The sequence below is a fragment of the Lynx canadensis genome, chromosome X (assembly GCF_007474595.2).
Source record: "Lynx canadensis isolate LIC74 chromosome X, mLynCan4.pri.v2, whole genome shotgun sequence".
Lineage (NCBI taxonomy): Eukaryota > Metazoa > Chordata > Mammalia > Carnivora > Felidae > Lynx > Lynx canadensis.
Window position 1 is genome coordinate 84,157,008 of NC_044321.2, and position 12,237 is coordinate 84,169,244.

The 12,237-nt window shown below is 40.6% G+C and overlaps 1 pseudogene; it reads right to left on the minus strand.

Moving 5' to 3' along the window:
• Positions 1–4,023: 4,023 nt before the first annotated feature.
• Positions 4,024–11,946, minus strand: LOC115506850 (annotated as a pseudogene).
• Positions 11,947–12,237: the final 291 nt, after the last annotated feature.

Genomic DNA, 12,237 nt, shown 5'->3' on the forward strand with positions numbered 1-12,237 from the left:
TCAGTGTTATTATAGAAAGATACGGGTTTAGTGTCATTGTGATGTCTGTATGTTTTATGCTTGTAGTGATGTCTCTGGTACTTTGTCTCACAGGGTCCCCCTTAGGATCTCTTGTAGGGCTGGTTTAGTGGTGACAAATTCCTTCAGTTTTTGTTTGTTTGGGAAGACCTTTATCTCTCCTTCTATTCTAAATGACAGACTTGCTGGATAAAGGATTCTCGGCTGCATATTTTTTCTGTCTAGCACACTGAAAATCTCGTGCCAATTCTTTCTGGCCTGCCAAGTTTCAAAAGAGAGATCAGTCACGAGTCTTATAGGTCTCCCTTTATATGTGAGGGCACGTTTACCCCTTGCTGCTTTCAGAATTTTCTCTTTATCCTTGTATTTTGCCAGTTTCACTATGATATGTCATGCAGAAGATCGATTCAAGTTACGTCTGAAGGGAGTTCTCTGTGCCTCTTGGATTTCAATGCCTTTTTCCTTCCCCAGTTCAGGGAAGTTCTCAGCTATTATTTCTTCAAGTACCGCTTCAGCACCTTTCCCTCTCTCTTCCTCCTCTGGGATACCAATTATGCGTATATTATTTCTTTTTAGTGTATCACTTAGTTCTCTAATTTTCCCCTCATACTCCTGGATTTTTTTATCTCTCTTTTTCTCAGCTTCCTCTTTTTCCATAACTTTATCTTCTAGTTCACCTATTCTCTCCTCTGCCTCTTCCATCCGACCTGTGGTGGTTTCCATTTTGTTTTGCATTTCATTTAAAGCGTTTTTCAGCTCCTCGTGACTGTTCCTTGGTCCCTTGATCTCTGTAGCAAGAGATTCTCTGCTGTCCTGTATACTGTTTTCCAGCCCAGCGATTAATTTTATGACTATTATTCTAAATTCACTTTCTGTTATATTATTTAAATCCTTTTTGATCAGCTCATTAGCTGTTGTTATTTCCTGGAGATTCTTCTGAGGGGAATTCTTCCGCTTGGTCATTTTGGATAGTCCCTGGTGTGGTGAGGACCTGCAGGGCACTTCCCCTGTGCTGTGGTGTATAACTGGAGTTGGTGGGTGGGGCCGCAGTCAGTCCTGATGTCTGCCCCCAGCCCACCGCTGGGGCCACAGTCAGACTGGTGTGTGCCTTCTCTTCCCCTCTCCTAGGGGCGGGATTCACTGTGGGGTGGCGTGGCCCATCTGGGCTACTTGCACAATGCCAGGCTTGTGATGCTGGGGATCTGGCATATTAGCTGGGGTGGGTAGGCAAGGTGCACGGCGGCAGGGGGTGCAGGCTTAGCTTGCTTCTCCTTAGGTGATCCACTTCAGGAGGGGCCCTGTGGCAGCCGGAGGGAGTCAGATCCACTGCCAGAGGTTTGGCTCCGCAGAAGCACAGAGTTGGGTGTTTGCGCGGAGTGAGCAATTTCCCTGGCAGGAACCGGTTCCCTTTGGGATTTTGGCTGGGGGATGGGCAGGGGAGATGACGCTGGCGAGCGCCTTTGTTCCCCACCAAACTGAGCTCTGTAGACCGGGGGGCTCCGCAGCTCTCCCTCCCTTTGTCCTCCAGCCTTCCCGCTTTCCGAGCAGAGCTGTTAACTTATGACCTCTCAGACGCTAAGTCGCGCTTGCTGTCGGAACACAGTCCGTCAGGCCCCTCCGCTTTTGCAAGCCAGACTCGGGGACTCTGCTTGGCCGGCGAGCCGCCCCTCCGCCCCGGCTCCCTCCCGCCATTCCGTGGAGCACGCACCGCCTCGCCGCCCTTCCTACCCTCTTCCCTGGGCCTCTCGTCTGCGCTTGGGTCTGGCGACTCCGTTCTGCTAATCCTCTGGCGGTTTTCTGGGTCATTTAGGCAGGTGTAGGTGGAATCTAAGTGATCAGCAGGACGCGCAGTGAGCCCAGCGTCCTCCTACGCCGCCATCTTCCCCTCGAGCCGGAGCTAGAGTATATTATGCTAAATGAAATAAGTCAAAGAAAGACAAATAGTATATGATTTCACTCACATGTGGAATTTAAAAAAATAAAACAAAGGAGAAAATGTAAAAAAGAGAAAGAAACAAGCCAAGAAATAGATTCTTGACTATTGAGAACAAACTGATAGTTACTAGAGGGGAGGTTGATGGGGAGATGTGTGAAATAGGTGATGGGGATTAGGTAGTGCACTTGTTGTCATAAGCACTGAGTAATGTATGGAATTGTTGAATCACTCTACTTTACACCTGAAACTCATATAACACTGAACATTAACTACTGGAATTAAAATTTTAAAAAGAAGAAATATATTAAAATATTAAAAGTAAGAAAGTGACTTTTTACATAATACAGTATGTATGAGAACAATATACATGAACCTTGAAAAACATCTGTAAGTCATATTGACAAACATGGGCATTTTGAAGTAGCAACAATTAGCATATGTTGATACAAATTAAGTGACTTGGTAAAATGGAATTATATTTTTCTGAATGGTCCACACTTCTTTCTCTGTAGAGTCAAATGGCTCTGTGTGAGCCTCTGGCTTCCAAAATTTTCTTCCCAATATTATTTGGCAACTTCTGGGCACCATTCACAAGGATTTGTTGCACTTGATTTTATGAAAGTATTTCTTGGATTTTTATGCAGCAACTCTTTTTGTCAAATCACTTTGGCCTTATCTCTCTTCTTTAAAAGGTTTTTTTTCATGTTTATTTATTTTTAGAGAGAGAGCATGTGGGTGTGGTAGGGGAGAGAGAGTGGGAGAGGCAGAACCCCAAGCAGGTTCCAGGCTGTCAGTGCAGAGCCTGATGCAGGGCTTGAACTCAGCAGTCATGAGATCATGACCTCAGCCAAAACCAAGAGTGCGATGCTTAATTGACTGATCCATCCAGGTGCCCCATCTCTATTCTAATGAGCTAAAGGAAAAGTTGGATGCCTGTGGCTTACCTAGGTTTTATCTCATTGTTTGGCTCAGAGTGACATTCTTTACTGGTTTCTACATTTAAATAGTTATTTACAACTTATTTTACAAGTTCTGGTGGAACACTTCACATACGTAATGAAATACTGGGTTTTAATAAAAGTTGTAATAAATTTCAAAGGATTGATATCCTACAATGTGTTTCCCTTCCACAGTTATTGGAAGGTAGAAACTCAGTATGTATCTATAGGAAAAGGAAAACAAAGGAAACAAATTTCACTATGCTGCCAGAGTATCTGCTGGTTTAGTATCCTTATAAAAATACATAATATGTATAGGTAAATCATAATTTTAAAGTATACATAAAATGCTGCATTATTCAAACCCAAACATATTTTAACAAAATGTCTATAATTAAAAGCGGCCAGTGAAATGAAATCCAAATTTACAAGCTATGTTGCTCAGACAACTTAAAGTATGTAAGCAGGGCAACTGGGTGGCTCAGTCACTTAAGTGTCTGACTTTGGCTCAGGTTGTGATCTCAGTTCACAAGTTGGAGCCCTGTGTAGGGCTCTGTGCTGACAGCTTAGAGGCTGGAGCCTGCTTCAGATTCTGTGTCTCCCTCTCTCTCTGCCCCTCTCCCACTCTTGCTGTTTCTCTCTCTCTCTCTCTCTCCTCTCTCTCTCTCAAAAATAAACATTTAAAAAAAGGCATGTACCCTTAAAGCCATTCAAGGAATGACTCTCTTCATTCTTTACCATATGATTCCAATCAAGGATGGGCCAGAAATTAGCATTTCTAAATATTTCAGAAAGTGTGTTAAAAAGTGTTGAAAAGATTTTTAAGAATGTCTCTCTGTCTTTCTGTATCAGTGAGTGTTAGTGCTCATCAGAATCTAATAGCACCAAAACAAAGGCAAATGGATACACTCATTCAGATGTTAGAAGAATGGGAGGTGCACTATTAGGTCACTCTCAGTTGGAGTTTCTGCAGGGCTTTTACTAAATGCTGATCACCAGTGTAAGTTAGGTGGAGTTTTGTGAGAGAATAGTGTTTGGTGGCCAAGACCTCTTTGGGCACTTCTTCCTAGGTGGAATATATGACAGGTAAGGGAGTAGGAGAGGTAATACAAGGAAGCTACTCTTACCAGCTCAGAAGGAGCTGATGAAGACCAAATATGCATTCAAGAAGCCCATGTGATCCTCAAGCTGTGGATAGTGCCTAATGTGGTCATCCAGGATGGACACTGGACTGCAACAGCATTTATCTGTATACTTCCAAAAACTCTCGATAGGGATTCACAGAATCCAATGGCCCATAGATAAGATGAATGGGAATGGTTACAGAAGCAAGAGCTCCTACACACTGTTTTCTAAACTTCTTCCTCTGGTTGATAACTAAGTTCCCATAATTGTTGCATATCCCTGCCCACATGTCCCACAGTTCATTCTCAGAGAATCGAGTGTATGGTCCAAAGACTAGGGTAAGACCTCAGGAGAATACAAAGAAGTTCAATTATGTGAGAACGGGTGACAGGATGCCTCCATCTTTGAGAAGCTTTCAGAGAAGTAGAGGATGGTGAGTCTCTGGAAATATACCTCCATTTGACAGACAGGACTCTTCATGGTAAGCTGACAAGATCAATTCTGCTCAAAACTATATAGCAGCTCCTGAACAATGATAGCTCTATAATCATGAGACAAAATGTTGGTCCTGTGGTTCTGGAGCCCCAGATGCCGCAAAAGTGCCTTCACAGTGCTGGCCTGTTCAAATATGAAATAGTGATATGGTTTCGGTTTGTCACTGAAGCCAATGCCCAAGAAATCAAGGGTAATCACTCAATGAAACCTAAGGGATAGACCTTCCCATATCTTGTACCAAGAATACCTAGATATTAGAAAGCCATGTGAAAGCACAACCATCTCAGGACTTCCAACCATATCCATATAGTCTTGGTAAAAGATGCACAGTCCCTTTTAGGTGAAAAAAATTTTTAGGTGAAAAAATTTGGTGACGACTTCCATAAGTGAGGAACAGAAGAAAGTTGTCATGGGGGTGGGATATGCAGACAGGCTGCAAGCCAGTAGCCCCACCTGAACTACCACTCCCTCATCCTGATTCAGGTAAGACCCAGGCTACATGACTCAATGTTTGGTGGACACATACTCTTTTCTTTTAAATTAAAAAAAAATTCTTAATGTTTACTTTTATTTTTGAGACAGAAAGAGACAGCATGAGCAGGGGAGGGGAAGAGAGAGAGGGAGACACAGAATCTGAAACAGGGTCCAGGCTCTGAGTTGTCAGCACAGAGCCTGATACAGGGCTCGAATTCACCAGCCATGAGATCATGACCTGAGCCAAAGTTGAATGCTTAATCAACTGAGCCACCCAAGCACCAGGCTCTCCCACATATTCTTTTCAATAATCCATGAGATGCATGCCAAAAACAACTTTGCATGTACTCATGTAAAAATAAATTACAGAAATTAAATGAAAAAAAAAAAGAGTTAAGAAGCATCAAAGAAATGCAGGCAATCAATAAGCTATTGTCAAAATGGCAAGGCTTCCAGGGGTGTTTTCTGTGAGAACTTTAAGGAACAGCAGATGCTGTGAGGAATAAGCTTGGGAATTCCCTGGGCTTACACCAGTGGGTTAACAAGGCATAAAGAATTACAAAGCCATAGGATGCTCTCACCCAAGTTTGGGTAAACAAGGTAAGACCCCCCCCCCCGAATAAAGTAGGGAGGAGCCAGGGCCCCCAGAATAGAGAGGGAGGGGCAAAGGTCCCCAATGCAAAGGTATATGAGGTAAGCAAGATTAGGCATTTAGGGCAAAAGTGCCCCCCAATTTAGTACCATAGCAGAAAGCTGCTTTCACAGGACGGAAGGACCAAGTTAGGCAAACAGGTAAATAGGGTTATAAGACCACTGCACTGCAGGTGAAGCTGCCCAGAGTGGAGTTGATTAGCAAAAGAAAAGGTGCTTGTTAACCCTGAGGTTATTCCCCTGTCTTATCCCCTAGGCTAGCTAAGATAAACAGACACACCTCCTGTCTGCTGTTAACAACCATCTGCCCATCTGCCTGCACCAGGATTTTGTTTTATATTGACCCAAGCCACAAACACCCTATATCTTCAAAAACCCCTTTTCCTCATGCCCATGAGTTAATGTTAACCGGTTCATTGTCTCTTTGTGCACGCCCATCACATTTGTAAGCCTTCTGATCTTAATAAATACAGGGCAAAGACCCTTATTTGGGGCTCTTGCTTTTCCCGGACATTAGCAGTCTCTCGCTTTTCATCCTGTGTCCCACTCTCTTGCTGGCCAAGAGAGAACTTTAGACTTAAAGTCTACAACAAGATGCTATTGCTAATAAAAAGGAATCCGATTATTAATGGAAAATGCATAATTTTTATTACTAGAAATTAAAATATGATTAAGGGAGTGAAGGAGACTTACTAAACAGATTTCAGAACACTCCCATTTACAAATGAGGATACAAAAGTCACACTTGAGATATTAGCAATCAAATCTTCCTTAATTTGATGAAAGACACAAGAAATATGTCATTTTCTCCAGATTCCTATCATTAAGTCATCCTGATTACCAGGAAGCTAGCAAACAAACAGAGTCCAGGGAAATAACCACATCAATTCCCTCCTCCATCTCCATAGGTGATATTCCAGAAATGTTCTTACTGGCTCATGCCAGGTCATCTCCCCACTCTTTGGGCTAGTGGCTATGGCACAGGGGCTCCAAGTCCTCCACTGGAGAAGCCAGTGAAGAGTGGGATATGGGCTGCTTTCATTGCACACTCCCATTATCCAAGTGATGTACTCTTGTTAGTAGTTATGTTGTGTACTCCAATTATCAAAGTAGCTGTAATCATGACTACCACTGTTTTATATAAGCACTGTTTGTCATTTACCCCTATTGGCTAATTCTATTACCATTTCTATTTGTATCTCAGATCATCTTCCATTTTCCCAAATAGCATTCTTGAGAAGTTCCTTTATACAAATGGGACTTTTCTCATGTGTCTGTATTTTGGAGTTAAGATCTTAAGGGAGCCAGAATTGAAACAGTATTCAGTGTGCAGGACAATTAATCAGGATTAATAGATGGGGAAGGGACCAGACATATATTAATCAACGTTCCTTGATCAACATGAGATGTGGCTATCAGAGGAAGTCCCTAGGCTTGGGCATGCCAGCTCTCTGTAGGGGAGGTAATGACTGAAAAGGCTAATGGCTGGGGACTTTCAACTGCACTCTAAGCAGCTGAAGCAGAGAGTCTATCTTTGGAGGTGGTTCAGGGTGGCCCATATTCATGTCTATCACAGCCTCATTATCAAATGGTACTCTGGCCAGGTAGGCAACTGTAGGTTTTTCTCTCAGCACTTGCTTTTGGCTTCCATTTTTTTTTTATTTTAAATGTTTTTATTTTTTATTTTTGGGAGAGAGAGAGAGAGAGTGAGAGAGAGAGAGAGAGAGAGAATGAATCTTAAGCAGGCTCCATGTTCAGTATGGAGCCCAACACAGGACTTGACCCCACAACCCTGGGATCATGACCTATAGCCAAAATCAAGAGTCAGACACTCAACCAATTGAGCTACCCAGGTGCCCCTGGCTTCCATTTCTTGATGAAAAGAGGTATGCTATCACACTATTTGGTTTTCTGTTTTTAGGCATTGTGCCCTTTTGTCTGCTATTATGTTCTCTATGTTTACATCATAGCTTTACTACAATGGGTTCACATTTCTCTTTTTATCTTTCTATAAGGTGTTCTGTATTATTTCTTTAACCTATCTTCTAGTTCACCAATTCTCTACCTAGGTATGTATCCTTTGTTGTGTAAAATTTCTTTAATGTTTTGTTCTAGTGGTTATAATGATTAAGTCCAAAACACTCATTTAGCATTTTTTGACAATGAGCTGTTTCTTCCTTATGTTATATGTTCTGTCATATATATGTGCATATATTTGTTTGCGTGTGGTACGTGTGTGTATGTATGTGTGACACATTTATTTTTTATGTTGGAATTTGGTAATAATTCTGTGGTGGTATCCATTCTGGTTTCTTGTTCATTTTTTCCCAATGGAGGCTTATTTTTAGATTATGTGCTTGTAATGAAGGAGTTTATCTGCAGGAATCTTGCAAAAGCCTTAATTAAGACCAAACCCCTCCAGAAAGGATTAGTTGTACATTTGCCATTTGACTGGGTTGCCACCAGGAATTATTTGGATCATGCTGACAGTGTTAATTTGAACACCAGGACCATACAAAATAGTTATGCTATTGCAAATTCTCAGAGACCTTTTTTCCCCTCACTAAGCTAAGGGCTGGGAATAGAATTTTCCTTGGCATCTTCTTTTCCCAATAGAAAAAAGTAAAGTTTTCATACAGATTCTAGTCTTTCAAGCACCACATCATGAAAATCTGACTATTTATTGTTATGGGTCTTATTTTATCAGGCCAATGTAGTTAGAGGTAAAAAACAGAACAGAACAAAACAAATACCCTGAGCATTCAAATAGCCTAAATTAAAATACATGGTCAGTATCAAGGAAAATCATTTTATTTTTTTTTTAATTTTTTTTTCAACGTTTATTTATTTTTTTTTGGGGACAGAGAGAGACAGAGCATGAACGGGGGAGGGGCAGAGAGAGAGGGAGACACAGAATCGGAAACAGGCTCCAGGCTCTGAGCCATCAGCCCAGAGCCTGACGCGGGGATCGAACTCACGGACCGCGAGATCGTGACCTGGCTGAAGTCGGACGCTTAACCGACTGCGCCACCCAGGCGCCCAAGGAAAATCATTTTAATACTATTAATTTGTACAACTCTGCTCTAACTTGATGTAATTAGCATAATATATGTCCACTCACAGTTCTGGATTCATATCCTTATCATGAGTAAAAGCATACAACTAATCAAACAAAGAAGCAAATGGCAGGTAAAGTATAATACCAGATCTCCCCTCAATCTCAGAGGCTGAGTACCCATTGACTCACATTGGGCCCATGGTTGTGAGTCAGTGGCTGTAAATCCCTGATTGGCTAGCTCAGAGCTGAGTGTGGTCTGAGATGCTTTGACTGGATGCCTCCATCATCCTCATGATACCAATGTGTAAGTCATGAAAGTTTGTGTTATCTACAGGAAAGATTACAGAATAAATCTGAATGACTTAGAGTAGAAACTCCAGTTACTTGGGAGCCTGTGATAGGATGAGCTTTTAGATTTAGCAATTTCTGTATTGAGTTTGGATTCTCACTTCAGTTTTTCAATGAATTCTACAACAAAGGTAATGTTGAGTAAGTTTGAATGGGGTATGTTTGACTTATTAATACTACTTCCCCAGGGTTTTTGCTTATAATTTGTTATTTAAGCCATAAATCCTTTTCTCTCAATTAGTCTTTATGGTAACCACACTATTAGAGAATGAATGCTTACCAGATGTCCTTTATATTCAATAACCTTCTGAAGTGAAGAATCAGATGTACTCACTTCCTCTTCTTGTCTTTGACATCAACACCCATTTTTCCTCACTATACCTTGGATTTCATACCTGTCATTCACGCATGCAATCCCAGCCTTTATAATAGTCTACATGGTGTATATACAACATTGCTTTACTTGTGTTCCTATCTGATTTCTGAAATTACATATGAAAAAAAAGTTTTCAATTTTTCTAGATTTTCCAGATTTGTCTCTTTGTTTGGTTGAAAATATCATCCTTCATAGGGGCATTTACTTATTATTTTAAAAGTAAAAATGTCATTCTTAAAATGATCAAATATTGGTTGCTAAAGGAAATCTTAATTAGTTTCTAAGGATTGAAATAAAATATCTTTAACAGTGATAAGATACAAAAATTAAAATATAACAAAATTAAGCAGCATTCAAAGAGCTGTAAGAGAAGGGTTAATGAGTTCATATTAGTTCTCTAATGGGATATTATATAATCAGTATCATGGAATAGGCAGCACAATTTCCCATGTACAGTTCTTATTTCATATCGCAGGTGGGTTGAATTGAATAATGTCCCCCCAGCTTCATAACATGTAGTCCTAACTCACAATACCTCCAATAGGATCATATTTGGAGATAGGGTCCATAATGAGTCAATCAAGTTAAAATATATTTAACATGGGCCCTAATCCAAAATGACTGCTTTCTATATAAAAAGGGAAAAGGCAGATACAGAGATATGCATATACAGAAGAAAATGTGAAAAGACAATGGGAGTCAACCATGTAAGAGTTTTAGGAGAGAGACCTGGAATACATTCTTCCCTCACACATCTCAGAAATAATCAACGTGGCCCACAACTATTGATTTGGACTTCTAACCTCCAGAACTGTAAGACAACACATTTCTGTTCTTGAAGCTCCTCAGTGTATGGTAATTTATAATGATAGATCTATCACACTAACACAGATTTGGGTTCTGAAAGTAGAGTGAAATTGTAACAAAGAATTAATAATGTAGGAGTGGCTTTGTGGTTGGGTAATGAGTAAAGATGGCAGTTTTGAGGTGTATGAAAGAACAAGCCAAGATTTCTTAAGGGACTGGTGGGTGAAATATGGACATTCAATGTACTTCAGGTAAGGGCTCATAAAGAAAAGAGTAGAGCTGTGGAGAAAGACTCTATCATCTCAGAGAATACATATAGAATCATGAAAAAACATATTTCTAGAAATATGAGTATCAAGGGTGCTTCTAGTAGGATAGCATATGGGAATTAGGAACATGTTATTAGAAACTTGCAAAATGGCCATCATTGTTAAAAAGTAGCATAGCATTTAGTTGGACTATGTTCTAGTATTTTATGAAGAATATGACTTTTACATGATAAACTGGGACAGTAAACTGAGGAGATTTCTAAGCACAGTGTTGAAGGCATGGCTTGGTTTCCCCTTGATGTTCATAGTAAATGCAAGAGGAGAGACATAAATTAAATAATGTACCACAAAACAAAAAGAAACTAGCATGTGATGATTTGCAATCATCTCACCCTATCCAGATAGCCTCCTTTAAGAAAAAGGGGGTGGGGCACAAAGGTGTGGCTAGAAAACCATCAATTAGGAGGTTAGGCATGTGAAATGTGGGTAAACTCAAACATTGTATCAGTAGCCAGGAATTGAGATAAGGTTGTCAAAAGGGGGTGTAGTACCCTCCTGTGTGATGTCTTTAACACCTTTAATTACAAGAGAAGCAAACAAGTGCTTTATTCTGAAATTTTAATATTGGCAGAAATGTGGACAGCTGGTATTGATGGAGAAACAGGACAAAATGAAAGAAGACTGTTGGACTACTGGGATTCTACAGGCAAGTAAAAGGCCTACAGATGCATCTGGCTGAGAACATGCATTATCCTTCAGAAAGGGAGCAAATGAACCCAAAGAAGGTTCAGAGGCTGGCAGGGCTGCCACTGCCACTCCAGACCTAGAGTCACAATGCCAGGGGTTACAGTCATCTCCTCCATCCTGAGACTGATGTCATCTCCTGGGTTCCAAATGTTAGGACCACCTAAGGTGTTCAGAAGAATGTACTGCAGCAGCTCTGAAAGGGTGGGAAGCCATTAATTACAATGGCCAAGAATGTGAAGCTGCCACTTCACATCAGAGGTCAGAGCCTAGAGCCAAAGAGGATACTTTTGAGTCATTATGATGTAATTTAATTTTCACTCATACGTAGAATTTAAGAAATGAAACAGATGAACGAAGGGAAAAAAAAAAGAGCAGCAAACCATAAACAGACTCTTGACTATAGAGAACAAACTGAGGGTTGTTGGAAGAAGGTGGGTAGGGGGATGGGTTAAATGGGTCATGGGTATCAAGGAGCGCACTTGCTGTAATGAGCACTGGATATTATATGTAAGTGATGAATCACTGAATTCTACTCCTGAAACTAACATACCATAAACTATAACTGGAATTTAAATAAAAACTTGAAACAAAATTTTTTTTTTCTTACTAGGATCCAAGCTTGCTCTTGACACATGAAACCCTGTCTTCCTTTCCAATTTCTCGATTTTGGAATAGTGATGTCTGTCTTGTGCCTGTCTGGCCATTGTATTTGGGAGATGACAACTTGTTGACTGTGTTCACACATTCTCACTTGGACAAGAATATAGCCTGAGTATTAATCATAGCTGGAAATGCATCCATATTTGATACAGGATATTTAGATTAGATTTCTCCTTAGTGTTGATGCTGAAATCGGTGAAGACTTTTGGTGACATTCACATAGGAAAAATGTATTGCGCACATTAGGACGTGAATTTTGGAATTCTACTGGGCTTTTATAGATTGAATTTTATGCCCTAAAATTGATATGTTGTATTCCTGACCCCCTTCAAATG